This window comes from Rana temporaria, chromosome 4 (assembly GCF_905171775.1).
Source record: "Rana temporaria chromosome 4, aRanTem1.1, whole genome shotgun sequence".
Lineage (NCBI taxonomy): Eukaryota > Metazoa > Chordata > Amphibia > Anura > Ranidae > Rana > Rana temporaria.
This window is the reverse complement of record NC_053492.1, coordinates 122,857,878-122,870,287: the sequence shown is the minus strand read 5'-3', so window position 1 is coordinate 122,870,287 and position 12,410 is coordinate 122,857,878. Positions and strand designations below refer to the sequence as shown.

At 47.6% G+C, this 12,410-nt stretch overlaps 1 pseudogene; it reads left to right on the top strand.

Moving 5' to 3' along the window:
* The first annotated feature begins 10,512 nt into the window (after positions 1–10,512).
* On the top strand, positions 10,513–12,157 carry LOC120935647 (annotated as a pseudogene).
* Positions 12,158–12,410: the final 253 nt, after the last annotated feature.

Here is a 12,410-nt window from a genome sequence, read left to right as displayed (position 1 = left end):
TAGGGGGTGAGGAAGGGGTTAAATGTGTACCCTATATAGTGTTCTAACTGTGGGGGAAGGGGGGTGACTGGGGGAGGTGACCGATCTGTGTCCCTATGTACAAGAGACACAGATCGGTCTCCTCTCTCCCTGACAGCACGCTGTCATTGTGAGAGGCGGCAATGAGAAATGATGTCATATGTTTACAAATGAGATCATCTCTCATTGGCCGCACAGATCGCCTACCAAACGGCCACTCCGATTGGCCGTTCACGGCGATCTGTGATTGGCTGTGTCCAAGGGACATGGCCAGCACAGAAGTTCCCCGCTGCGTGCTCGGGAGCGCGCGCGGGGAACACGGAAAGGGGCGGCCGTAAAAAGACGGCACCCCAGAGAAGTAGAACCACCCTGTGGCCGTATATAGTCGTACGGCTGTCGGGAAGTGGTTAAAAACCCCACTGATCTAGGTGGAACAGCCCTCCCTGACTTAAATCTTTATTACCTCGCATCCCAACTGTCTCAACTATACCACATAGACAGGGGCGGACTGGGCCGGGATGCAAAGTGGCACTTTCCTCCCAGGCCGCTCTGATTCCCTGTAAAAAGGGCCGCTGTACTGCGCATGTCCGGCTGTGCCTGCAATAGATTAGAATAGGCCGTCGGCCGCGGACCCTGCAGTACAGTACCGTACCAAGTCTGTCTGACTATAGTAGTACTAGCACAGCCACCGATTTGCTCCCGAGTCCCGCGCACGCCGCACAATGGCTGGAGATCACACCGTTATTGGCTGTCAGTGTCATGTGACCAGTGGTGGGCGGGGCATCGGATGGTACACAGGGACGGGGCTCTTGGGGAGAAGGCTGCTTGACTCATGTGACAGGCTGCTGTCTGATGGGGCTGGAAGATGACAACCTGTGGGAAAGACATGTGCTGTGCTGTGCTGTGTTGCTGCTGTCGAGAGAGAGAGAGAGAGAACAACCCCAGAGGAGCTGGTAAGTGTAACCTAACTACTACCACAACCTGCATACACCCACCCTGCATTTACCCACCCTGCATTCACCCACATACACCCACCCACCCTGCATTCACCCACCCTGCATTCACCCTGCATACACCCACCCTGCATACACCCACCCTGCATACACCCACCCTGCATTCACCCACCCTGCATTCACCCACATACACCCACCCTGCATTCACCCACCCTGTATTCACCCACCCTGCATTCACCCACCCTGTATTCACCCACCCTGCATTCACCCACATACACCCACCCTGCATTCACCCACCCTGCATTCACCCACCCTGCATTCACCCACATACACCCACCCTGCATTCACCCACCCTGCATTCACCCACCCTGCATTCACCCACATACACCCACCCTGCGTTCACCCACCCTGCATTCACTCACATACACCCACCCTGCATTCACCCACCCTGCATTCAACCACCCTGCATTCACCCACATACACCCACCCTGCATTCATCCACCCTGCGTACACCCACCCTGCATTCACCCACCCTGCATTCACCCACATACACCCACCCTGCATTCACCCACCCTGCGTACACCCACCCTGCATTCACCCACATACACCCACCTTGCGTACACCCACCCTGCGTACACCCACCCTGCATACACCCACCCTGCATTCACCCACCCTGCGTACACCCACCCTGCATTCACCCACCCTGCTTTTAGCCACATGCACTCACCCACCTGCATTCACCCACATACACCCACCCTTCATTCACCCACCCTGCGTACACCCACCCTGCGTACACCCACATTCACCCATCCTGCATTCATCCACATACACCCACCATGCGTACACCCACCCTACATTCACCCATCCTGCATTCACCCACATACACCTATCCTGCAATCACCCACCCTGTATTCACCCCATTTACCTATCCCGCATTCACCCACCCTGCATTCACCCACATACACCCATCCTGCATACACCCATGCTGCATTCACCCATCCTGCATAGACCCATCCTGCATTCACCCACATACACCCATCCTGCACTCACCCACCCTGCGTACACCCACCCTGCATTCACCCACCCTGCGTACACCCACATTCACCCACATTCACCCATCCTGCATTCACCCACATTCACCCATCCTGCATTCACCCACATACACCCATCCTGCAATCACCCATCCTGCAATCACCCACATTTACCCATCCCGCATTCACCCATCCTGCATACACCCAACCTGCACTCACCCACCCTGCACTCACCCACATTCACCCATCCTGCATTCACCCACGTACATGCATCCTGCATTCACCCATCCTGCATAGACCCATCCTGCATTCACCCACATACACCCATCCTGCATTCACCCACATACACCCACCCTGCATTCACCCAAATACACCCACCCTGCAATCAGCCACATTCACCCACCCTGCATTCACCCATCCTGCATTCACCCACATACACCCATCCTGCATTCACCCACATACACCCATCCTGCATTCACCCACATTTACCCATCCCGCATTCACCCATCCTGCATACACCCACCCTGCACTCACATTCACCCACCCTGCGTTCACCCATCCTGAATTCACCCACGTACATTCATCCTGCATTCACCCATCCTGCATAGACCCACATACACCCACCCTGCATTCACCCAAATACACCCACCCTGCAATCACCCACATTCACCCATCCTGCATTCACCCACATACACCCATCCTGCATTCACCCACATACACCCATCCTGCATTCACCCACATACACCCATCCTGCATTCACCCACATACACCCATCCTGCATACACCCACCCTGCATTCACCCACCCTGCATCACCCACATACACCCATCCTGCATACACCCACCCTGCATTCACCCACATTCACCCATCCTGCATTCACCCATCCTGCATTCACCCACCCTGCATTCACCCATCCTGCATTCACCCACCCTGCATTCACCCACATACACCCACCCTGCATTGGTCACCACCATCACACCTCTCTATTAACCTTCAGGCCAATGTACACTGCATTATATGTCACCATTAAGGATGAGCTCCGGTGTGTTCGCACAGCCCACGTGCAGAGTCCGCCAGGAAGTCGGCACCGCGCTGCGCTAATCACAGGCAGGGAGACATTATCCCGATGCTCGACTGCAGAGATTGGGAAATGTCTCCCTGCCTGTGATTAGCGCACCGCGGTGCCAACCGCCTGGCGGGCTCTGCACGTGGACTGTGTGAACACACCGGAGCTCATCCCTAGTCACCATACCCTGTGTGTACTCCCTTATACCCTGCACATATCCATTACACCTGCTCAACTACAGGCGACTAATGCACAGCTATCCACTCCCTGTAGAGCCCTGACACCACCCAACTAGGGTTGCCACCTCATCCCCTTAAACCCGAACACATGTTAATTACACAGGTTCCGAGTCTAATTTGATGCAGATAAGGCACCAAGTGAGTTTAATTACCACCTTAATCAGCCACAGAACCTGTGTAATTCAGGTGGCAACCCTACACCCAACACTCCCCATTATACCCTATTATACTCTGCATACACCAATCACACCCCAACACTACCAACACCTCTCACCACAGATCCCACCCTACTATACTATACATACACCAGTCACATAAGAACTCTTAGGCCCTGTAAACACGATAGAACATGTCCGCGGACCGTTTTCATCGGACATGTCCGCTGGGAGATTTTGGTCTGATGGCTGTACACACCATCAAACGGAAATCCCCGCGGACAGACAGCGCGGTGACGTGGCGGTGACGTTGACGCCGCCACGTCACCAAACCAAATCGAATCCATTCGAAGCATGCGGGAGATTTCTGTCCGCTGGTTAGGTGTACTAACCAGCGGACATGTCGGACGGACGGGTTTCCAGCCGACAAGTTTTAAAGCATGCTTTAAAACTTTTGTCTGCTGGAAACCTGTCTGCTAGGCTGTACACACGGTCGGATCTGTCCGCTGAAACTGGTCTGCCGACCAGTTTCAGCAGACATGTTCGGTCGTGTGTACGAGGCCTCACACCTCTCACTACCCATCACACTTCACACCTTCTTGCAGCTATGGCCCCCCATCACACCCTGTCCTACCTTGTATACACCCATCACAGACTGCATTATACACTGTGTACTCCCCTCTTTTATTGTCACCACCCTTTACAGCCTGGTTGCAACCATCACCATGCAACCTACCCCTCCCCTAAATATACAACAGTCAAACCCTTCATACACCTGCTCATCCTCCAATGTAAAAAAACAAAAACATTTGGTACATATTCTCTCATGCAATCCATCATTTGATCGTCTTTTTTTTTGCTTTAAAAAATGAAAAAATACCAAAAATGTGGAATTTTTGTAAATAAGTAATTTTTCTCCTAAACTGATCAGGCGCACTGATTAGTTGGCACTGATGTGGAGGCACTAATATGCCGCACAGATAGGTGGCACTGATGGTGGGCAAGCACTGAAAGGCAGCACTGATTGGTGTCTCCGATGGGCACAGAATGGCATCACTTGCTGGGCACTGTTGGGGCTGCACTGATGATCAGTGCCCTTTTTTACCTGTACGAGTCTCCCCTGCCAAGAGGTGCCACTGATCGGTTCTCCTCTCCTCACACTCTGTCAGTGTGAGGCAAGGAGAGGCGATAAACGACACTTGTGATCCATGATTCGACACAGCGGATCACATGGGTAATGAATGGTGAGCTGATTCGGTGGTTCAATGGGCCACTTGAACCACCAATGGGCCACTTGACTGGACTTGCCCCCCAGGCCGAAGGCTGCCAGCCCTCCCCTGCACATAGATAAAACCGACAGACTCAGATTTCTCATGCTTCTCTGTCCACGGTGGGCGCAACTAACCACTGATCCGCTTACTGCAATCGTGGTGGGACATAGTGGGAACAACTCCAATAGAGACCGGGGGTCCCTATTGTATCAATATAGGCGCGTATGGGACATTGCCACTAAAACGTTGACGATCCCTAAACACAATGACTATACCCCTTTATGGCACAATAGACTACTCTCAGAGTTTCTCTTGATCCCTGACACAAAGATATGGTGCGAACATGGAATATATTATTTGCACCACATAATTTCCGATGGCACACTTAAAAACGTTTATGACCTCCAAAATGAGTTCCTGCTGCCTAATTCTATGCTTTTTAGATTCTTCCAAGTGCATCACGCAGCCCAAACTCAGTTCCCCCAGCTTTTGCCACAATCTACACCCAATGTCATCATGGCAGTGGTTAAGGGTGTGGACCCACAAAAACTCTGATTTGTACGTCATGCTCCTCACCCCATCATCTACCACGCTAGCTTACAGCCCTAAACCAAGATGGGAAAGAGAGGTGGGCCCGATGGAGGATGAGGAGTGGAGTGAAGCACTTGACACCTGCAAGACTGTATCCCCCAAGCTCTCCGACAGGCTGACCCAGTTATACGTGGTGCACTGGGCATATCTCACCCCCCTAAGAACAGTCTTCTACATCGTGCACAATGTGTAATCAAGCGACAGGCACATTCTTCCATCTACTTTGGGCGTGCCCGGTCCTTCAGGGTCTGTGGAAGCAGATTGTGGACTTCCTCCATGATGACATGGGATCCCCATTGACCCTGGATCCCAAACAATGCTTACTGGGGATATTCCCTGATGCTGAAATAGACAAATTCACTAAAACATTTTTGCGTGAAACACTGTTTTCTGCTAGAAAATTATATCCAGACAGTGGATGAGACCCACTCCCCCCAGCTTCAACAACTGGAAACTAGATATAAATAACACACTTCCCTACAAAAAGTTCATATACATTAACAGAGGTTGTCCAGAAAAGTACAACAAAATCTGGGATAGATGGCTTGAGTCCACAGACACAGAGCCGGCCCTATCATCGGACCGGGTGGTACCATTGGTACCAGGCGGCACATTTAGGGGAGCGGCATTCTGACGCCCCTGCCAGCCCGTTTCGCCCGCTCTGCTGCATGTGAGTGTTTCCTCCCCCCCCACTGTACTGGAGTGTCTGGCCGACGCCGCGGCTATCATAGTTTCCACCCGCATCGCTGAAATCCTGACTCACTATTATCATCAGACGTCAGTCTGTCAGGTGACGTTGCGTGAGATGGTCGCTGCTAGGGCTTATAGGAGTTGTAGTTCGCGGCGCCGCCGGCTACATGCTCAACTCCCTGCTCCCGGGGGTGGAGTCAGTGACTCTCAGGAGAACAGCTCAGAGCCAGCCTACTGCGTGCTACAACTCTCATCATCGGATATCATATTTTGCCCGCCAGTGCCTCTGCCACAAGAAAGGTAGGTTACTTTGTTTAAGGAAGGTAATAAACAGCATAAAAAATATTTCTGTCACCTCCATCCATGAGAGCTCTTATCTTTGATCATGATAACTAAAGGGGACACGTCATGGCTCTATACATGTATAAAGAGGACCTGTCATTATAAATGTTATTGCAAGCAAATTATAGCTGTTTTATGATAAAACCGCTATAATTTGCTTGCAATAACATTTATAAATTTATATATCTGAAATAGCTGGTGGTGCCGCACAACAGTTCAAAGATAAGAGCTCTCATGGATGGAGGTAACAGAAATATATATATATATATATATTATATATATAATTTTTTTTATTATTATTATGTCAGCCCCCTCTCTGTCAGCAAACCCTGTCAGCCCCCTCTCTGTCAGCAAACCCCATCAGCCCCCTCTCTGTCAGCAACCTCCGTCAGCCCCCTCTCTGTCAGCAACCCCCATCAGCCCCCTCTCTGGCAGCAACCCCGTCAGCCCCCTCTCTGTCAGCAACCCCCCTGTCAGCCCCCTCTCTGTCAGCACCCCCTCCCTCCATCAGCCCCCTTCTCTGTCATCAACCCACCCCTGTCAGCCCGCCCCTCTCTGTCAGCCCACCCTTCTCTGTAAGCCACTCCCCTCTGTCAGCAACCCCCCTCTCTGTCAGCACCCCCCTCTGCCTCTCGGCTCCTGGAAGGTAAGGTTTTTTTCTCTTGCTGTAATGGAGGTCTCTATTGGGGGGGGGGGGGGGCAGGCACGGTCTGATATTTAATATGTTATTTTATTCTCTATTTGTGGGGTGCCTGTGGATTGCTTTGAATTTTTTGGGCTTTTTTGTTGTAATTAAAAGGTGCTTGAAATGGTTGTAGAATGCACAGTGCCACTTTGTGAACAGTTTGTATTGGGTTGGGTTCAGTAGAGCCGATTCAGGTTTTTGGATGGAGGTACAATGCTTCTGACACCGTCCACTGCCCTACTGACACCGTCCACTGTCCTACTGACACCGTCCACTGCCCTACTGACACAGTCGACTGCCCTACTGACACAGTCGACTGCCCTACTGACACAGTCCACTGCCCTACTGACACCGTTCACTGCCCTACTGACACCGTCCACTGCACTACTGACACCGTCCACTGCCCTACTGACGGTTTTTATTTTTTTTGTATAGAGCCATGACAGGTCCTCGTTATACTCCTTTATACATGTATAGAGCCATTACAAGTACTCTTTATATTCCTTTACATGTAAAGAGCCATGACAGGTCCTCTTTATATTCCTTTACATGTAAAGAGCCATGACAGGTCCTCTTTATATTCCTTTACATGTAAAGAGCCATGACAGGTCCTCTATATACATGTATAGAGCCATGACATGTCCTCTTTATACTCCTATATATATGTATAGAGCCATGACATGTCCTCTTTATACTCCTATATACATGTATAGAGCCATGACAGGTCCTCTTCATACATGTATAGAGCAATGACAGGTCCTCTTTATACATGTATAGAGCCATGACGTGTCCCCTTTAGTTATCATGATATAAAATAATGAATGTGGGGGCCTTTTGGTGGGAGTGATTTATTTGGGGGGGGGGGGGGCAGCATTTCATTCTTGGTCCCAGGCAGCACAATGTCTTGGGCCGGCACTGCACAGACACATGCACTGAGGGTCCGTAAACCTATATATTTTTCTAGCGTACAATCCCATGAATAGCGTAGACATAAGGTATTCCACTCATTTATAGTTACTGAGTCCATTGTTCGATCTGAACAGGTTTTTTGATCTACTGTGCATATATGTGTTTAAGCCATATTTCTTTGTTTTATGCATTTCTCCAGTATTGCCTTGTAACTTGCAGAAATATGTTCCAAATGTAAATTGTTCAATAAAAACTGTTTTTCAAAATAAGTATGTTACGTTACATAGAATTTTTTAAGAGTTGATGATTCTGCTTTTGGCTTTCATAATCTATCTAATATAAGGGAAGTAAAGGAATGAAAGATAGTGTATCTGTAATCAGAGAAGTTCAAATTCTTAAAGAATTTAAATTATGTTTAATAGATACTTTATTATGCGCAAGATTTTATTTTCAATTTTTTTTTCAGTTAGGTAAACATGACATTAATCACTTGTCGATCATCCGCCGTCATTATACTGTGGCAGGTCGACTTGTTCCTGCGAGCCGTTGTCGATGTACTGCACTGCGGGGGACTGCCGGCCACGTGCGATCGTGGGCATGAAAGCTATACCAGGGATGTGTGTGTGTGTAAACACAAAAATTACAATGGCCCCCTCCTGGTTGCTTTGTTGAAATTCTCTGTGTTTAAAAGAGAAGTAAAGGATTTTCTTTTCCCCAATCATATTTACGTAGGTGGATGCAGCACGGGCCCGATGCTGCATCTGTGCTTCGGAGCCTCATCACTAAGAACCAAGCAATTGAACATTTCCTATCACTCGTTTTTCAGAGCTCTGTGAGCAGAGAGCTGCAGACTGTCAAACACAGCTCTCTGCTCTTCTACCTCCTCACTCATTGAAGCGCTGGGCTGTGGAGTGGAGCGGCCGTCTCAGGCTCTCAGCCGCTCACTGAGATGCTGAGGTGGGTGCCAGTCCAGGCGTCTGGCGGATCCCGAGTCTGTGGTCGGGATAATGCGGTGCCTGGACTGACATTGGTGACGTCAGCATAAAGCGGACTTTCATCCGCTCTCTGCGGAAACTGGGTTACAGGAGTGCAAAATAAATTGCACTCCCATGATCCATTTAAGAGATGTACAGCCAAGCGAGCTTTGGCTGGACTTCTCCTTTAAGTTAATGTGATGTTATTTTCTTTAATTTTGTAAATAAACTGGCTGCTGTAGTCCTTTGAAACCCATGTCACTCAGTCAATGTCAGTATTTTAGGGGTTAGTAGAAGGATCAAAGTCGATGAATCCTTTATTCATGAGCATTACCTGTACTTGCTGATGGCCTCCCAGAGGTGATTGATAAAGAAATAGAGAAAGTGAGCAGTAATACGGGAAAGTTTAGGCAAGGTGCCTAATGCACTGTGAGAAGGGACATTCTTGTTTATTTACAGGTTTGCATTCAGACTCTTTTTTTTTAGCTGCTTTAAGCAAATTAGCAACATTGTTTCCCAGGCCCTTTAAAACTGTACATGGGTATGAAACTTTTTTAGAGTTTACATTGTGAGAGGGACATAGGATGTCTGTATACTAATGCACACAGCTTTAAAATGTCTGGTGTATTATGATACAATATTGTATTTTTTATGTTCTGTGACCTTGCCATTTGTCTCCCTTGGGTTTGATCTAATGAATGTATCCGAGACACCAGAAAGGTACAAAATAAAAATGTTATCAGCACTTAGTTCCAGTTTTCTCAGCCCCTAAACACTGAACCTCTCTGGAGATCTATCAGGTGAATACGAAAAATAATTTTATTTTCCCTGAGCTGCCATTAGCCATAGCAAAAAACCTGTGTTAAAATGCTGAAATCAGATGTTTTTATGAGGTTCAGTATGGCTTTAGTCTTGGGAATGAGGGGCAGAGTGATCCCCTGTCACTCGCTTTCACTGGTGCTAAAAGCTATGTTGTGTCTTTGCTGACCTTATAGGCACTAACATGAAAACTGGTGTGAAAAACTCTAACCTTGCACGTCCTCTGCATTATGTCTGGACTTGTGCTTGATGGTTATGTACACTCACTGGCACTACACCAAGCAAAGTGCTCTAACCCTAAGTGCTGAGACATAAAATGTGCATCAAAGTCTTATCAGACAACCAAAGCTCAGATGTAATGCAGCTTGTAGTATAAGACAGACAGAAAGTGCACTGGCATTGTGTAAAATCCACAAAATAGTTTATAAAAATTATATTATCTTTAATTCACAAAGGTGTCTGGTATACGCGCAAAAAACATCTAATTGATTCAAGTAGAACTTCATTTAAACCAATAGACACAGTTAGCAGCTGTCAAACGTGTACAGCAGAAGGTACTTGCTGCCTCAAATGTGTATAACAGCTTACGCAATTTAAGGGCTTACTGTCTCCCTCAGAGTCACCTGAGTAGCACTATACCTGCCTTTAAAAGTACATTCTGCTTTGAGGCTTTGACAATTGGATACATATGGCAATTGCTTTGATAGATGTCCTACTTGAATAGATTTCTTGTAAAAAAAAAAAATGATTTCCCCTCATCCACAGCAAGAATGAAGACCATTCTCAGCAAACAGACTATTGACATCCCCGACAAGGTTGCCATTTCCTTGAAGGGCTGCAAAGTAACTGTGAACTTTAACCACATAAATGTAGAACTGTCTCTACTTGGCAGAAAGAAGAGGCTCCATGTTGACAAATTGTGGGGTAACAGAAAGAGCTGGCCACGGTGAGTACCATCTGCAGCCATGTGCAAAGCTTGATCAAGGGTGTAATACTGGGTTTTCATTACAAGATGAGATCAATGTAAGCTCACTTTACCATTAACGTAGTTATTCAGGAAACTGGATCACTGGTGGAGATCAGGAACTTCTTGGGTGACAAATACATCCGCAGAGTATGCATGAGACTAGGTGTCGTCTGTGCCTTGTCTCAAACCCAGAAAGATGAGATAATCTTTGAAAGGCAATGACATTGAGCTTGTTTTCAAAGCCCATAGATGACTGGTGTAAGGCTAGTGTGCTTGTTGCCCTAAACCACGCCACCCCCCCCCCCCCCACTACTTAACCTTAACTTATTAAATTAAACACTTGTCACTTTCTAGATTAAATGACCAACAAAGGCCCCTTTATTAATTCCAAAAATAACTCTATAAAAATATATATATCTTTAAATAAATATATATATCTAATACATATAAACATACAGTATAACATATAACCCAAACACTCACACCACACATCTGCCTAAAGGGAGGGAGGGAAAATTCAGTGCTGTGTGTTACCTCTTCCTCTTCTCTCACCCGAATTCCAAGCTCCGCCCCCCTGCCCATACTAATAGACACAGAGCAAGCTGGCTAGCACCGCCCTGTGTCCAAACAATACTGCACTCTTCCTGCATCACTTCCTTGTGCAACCTTCACAGCTCTCCCCAGTCATGTAGCCCCTCCACTTAGGTTTTGCTCTAGGACATTCTCACTATTCGATTTTCCTTTAGATTTTGTGTCTTCAGATTTACCAAAACCATGTAGTGCAAGGGCCTGCTTGATTGCATACAAATTAAAACTCTTAAGGTTTTATATCACATTATATGGTTTTGGTAAACCAGAAGACAAAAATCTGCAGAAAATCGAATAGTGTGTATGGGGCTTAACTCTGCTGTGTTGATCCAACAAGCCACCACAGAAAGGCCCCTTTGACACTGGGGTGGGAGGTGCGGTGGCGGTAAGGCGCCGCTATTTTTAACAGGGCTTTACCGTCGGAATTGCGGCGCTATTCGGCTGCTATCGGTGCGGTTTTACCCCTGCTAGCAGCTCGATAAAGGGTTAATACCACCCGCGATGCGCTTCTGCAGAGGCACATTGCCGGCAGTATAGCCGCGGTTTTCCATTGCTTTCAATGGGAATGAGCGGTGGAGGAGCGTAAACACTTCCGCTCCTTCACCGCTCCAAAGATACGGATAGCAGGACTTTTGGAGAGGTCCTGCTAGCGCACCGATACAGTGTGAAAGCCCTCGGGCTTTCACACTGGAGAAACAGCAGCCGCTGTTTCAGGTCGGTTTGCAGGCGCTATTTTTAGCGCAATAGCACCTGCAAATCGCCCCAGTGTGAAAGGGGTCTAAAGTACAAGGATATCTGAAAATTCTTGGACAGTATCCATATCGCAGAAAAAAGGAACAGCCCAGCAGCTTGAAATGTAAAAGACTAAATTCAAGAAATCTGGGTCCTTTGCTATATCTATGCTATATCCTTTGCTATATCCATTTATCTAAAAAAAAAATGGTGGTTATATGTGCTTATAGCAATCACCTTTGTGATTATAACACATTATAATTTTAATAACCTTTAATGGGGATTTTAAATGATGTTAATGTGCTTTCTGTCTGTCTTATAGTAATATTTAAGGAACCAGTACTAAGGGCTGGTGCAAGGATTTTTGATACCCTCGGCGAA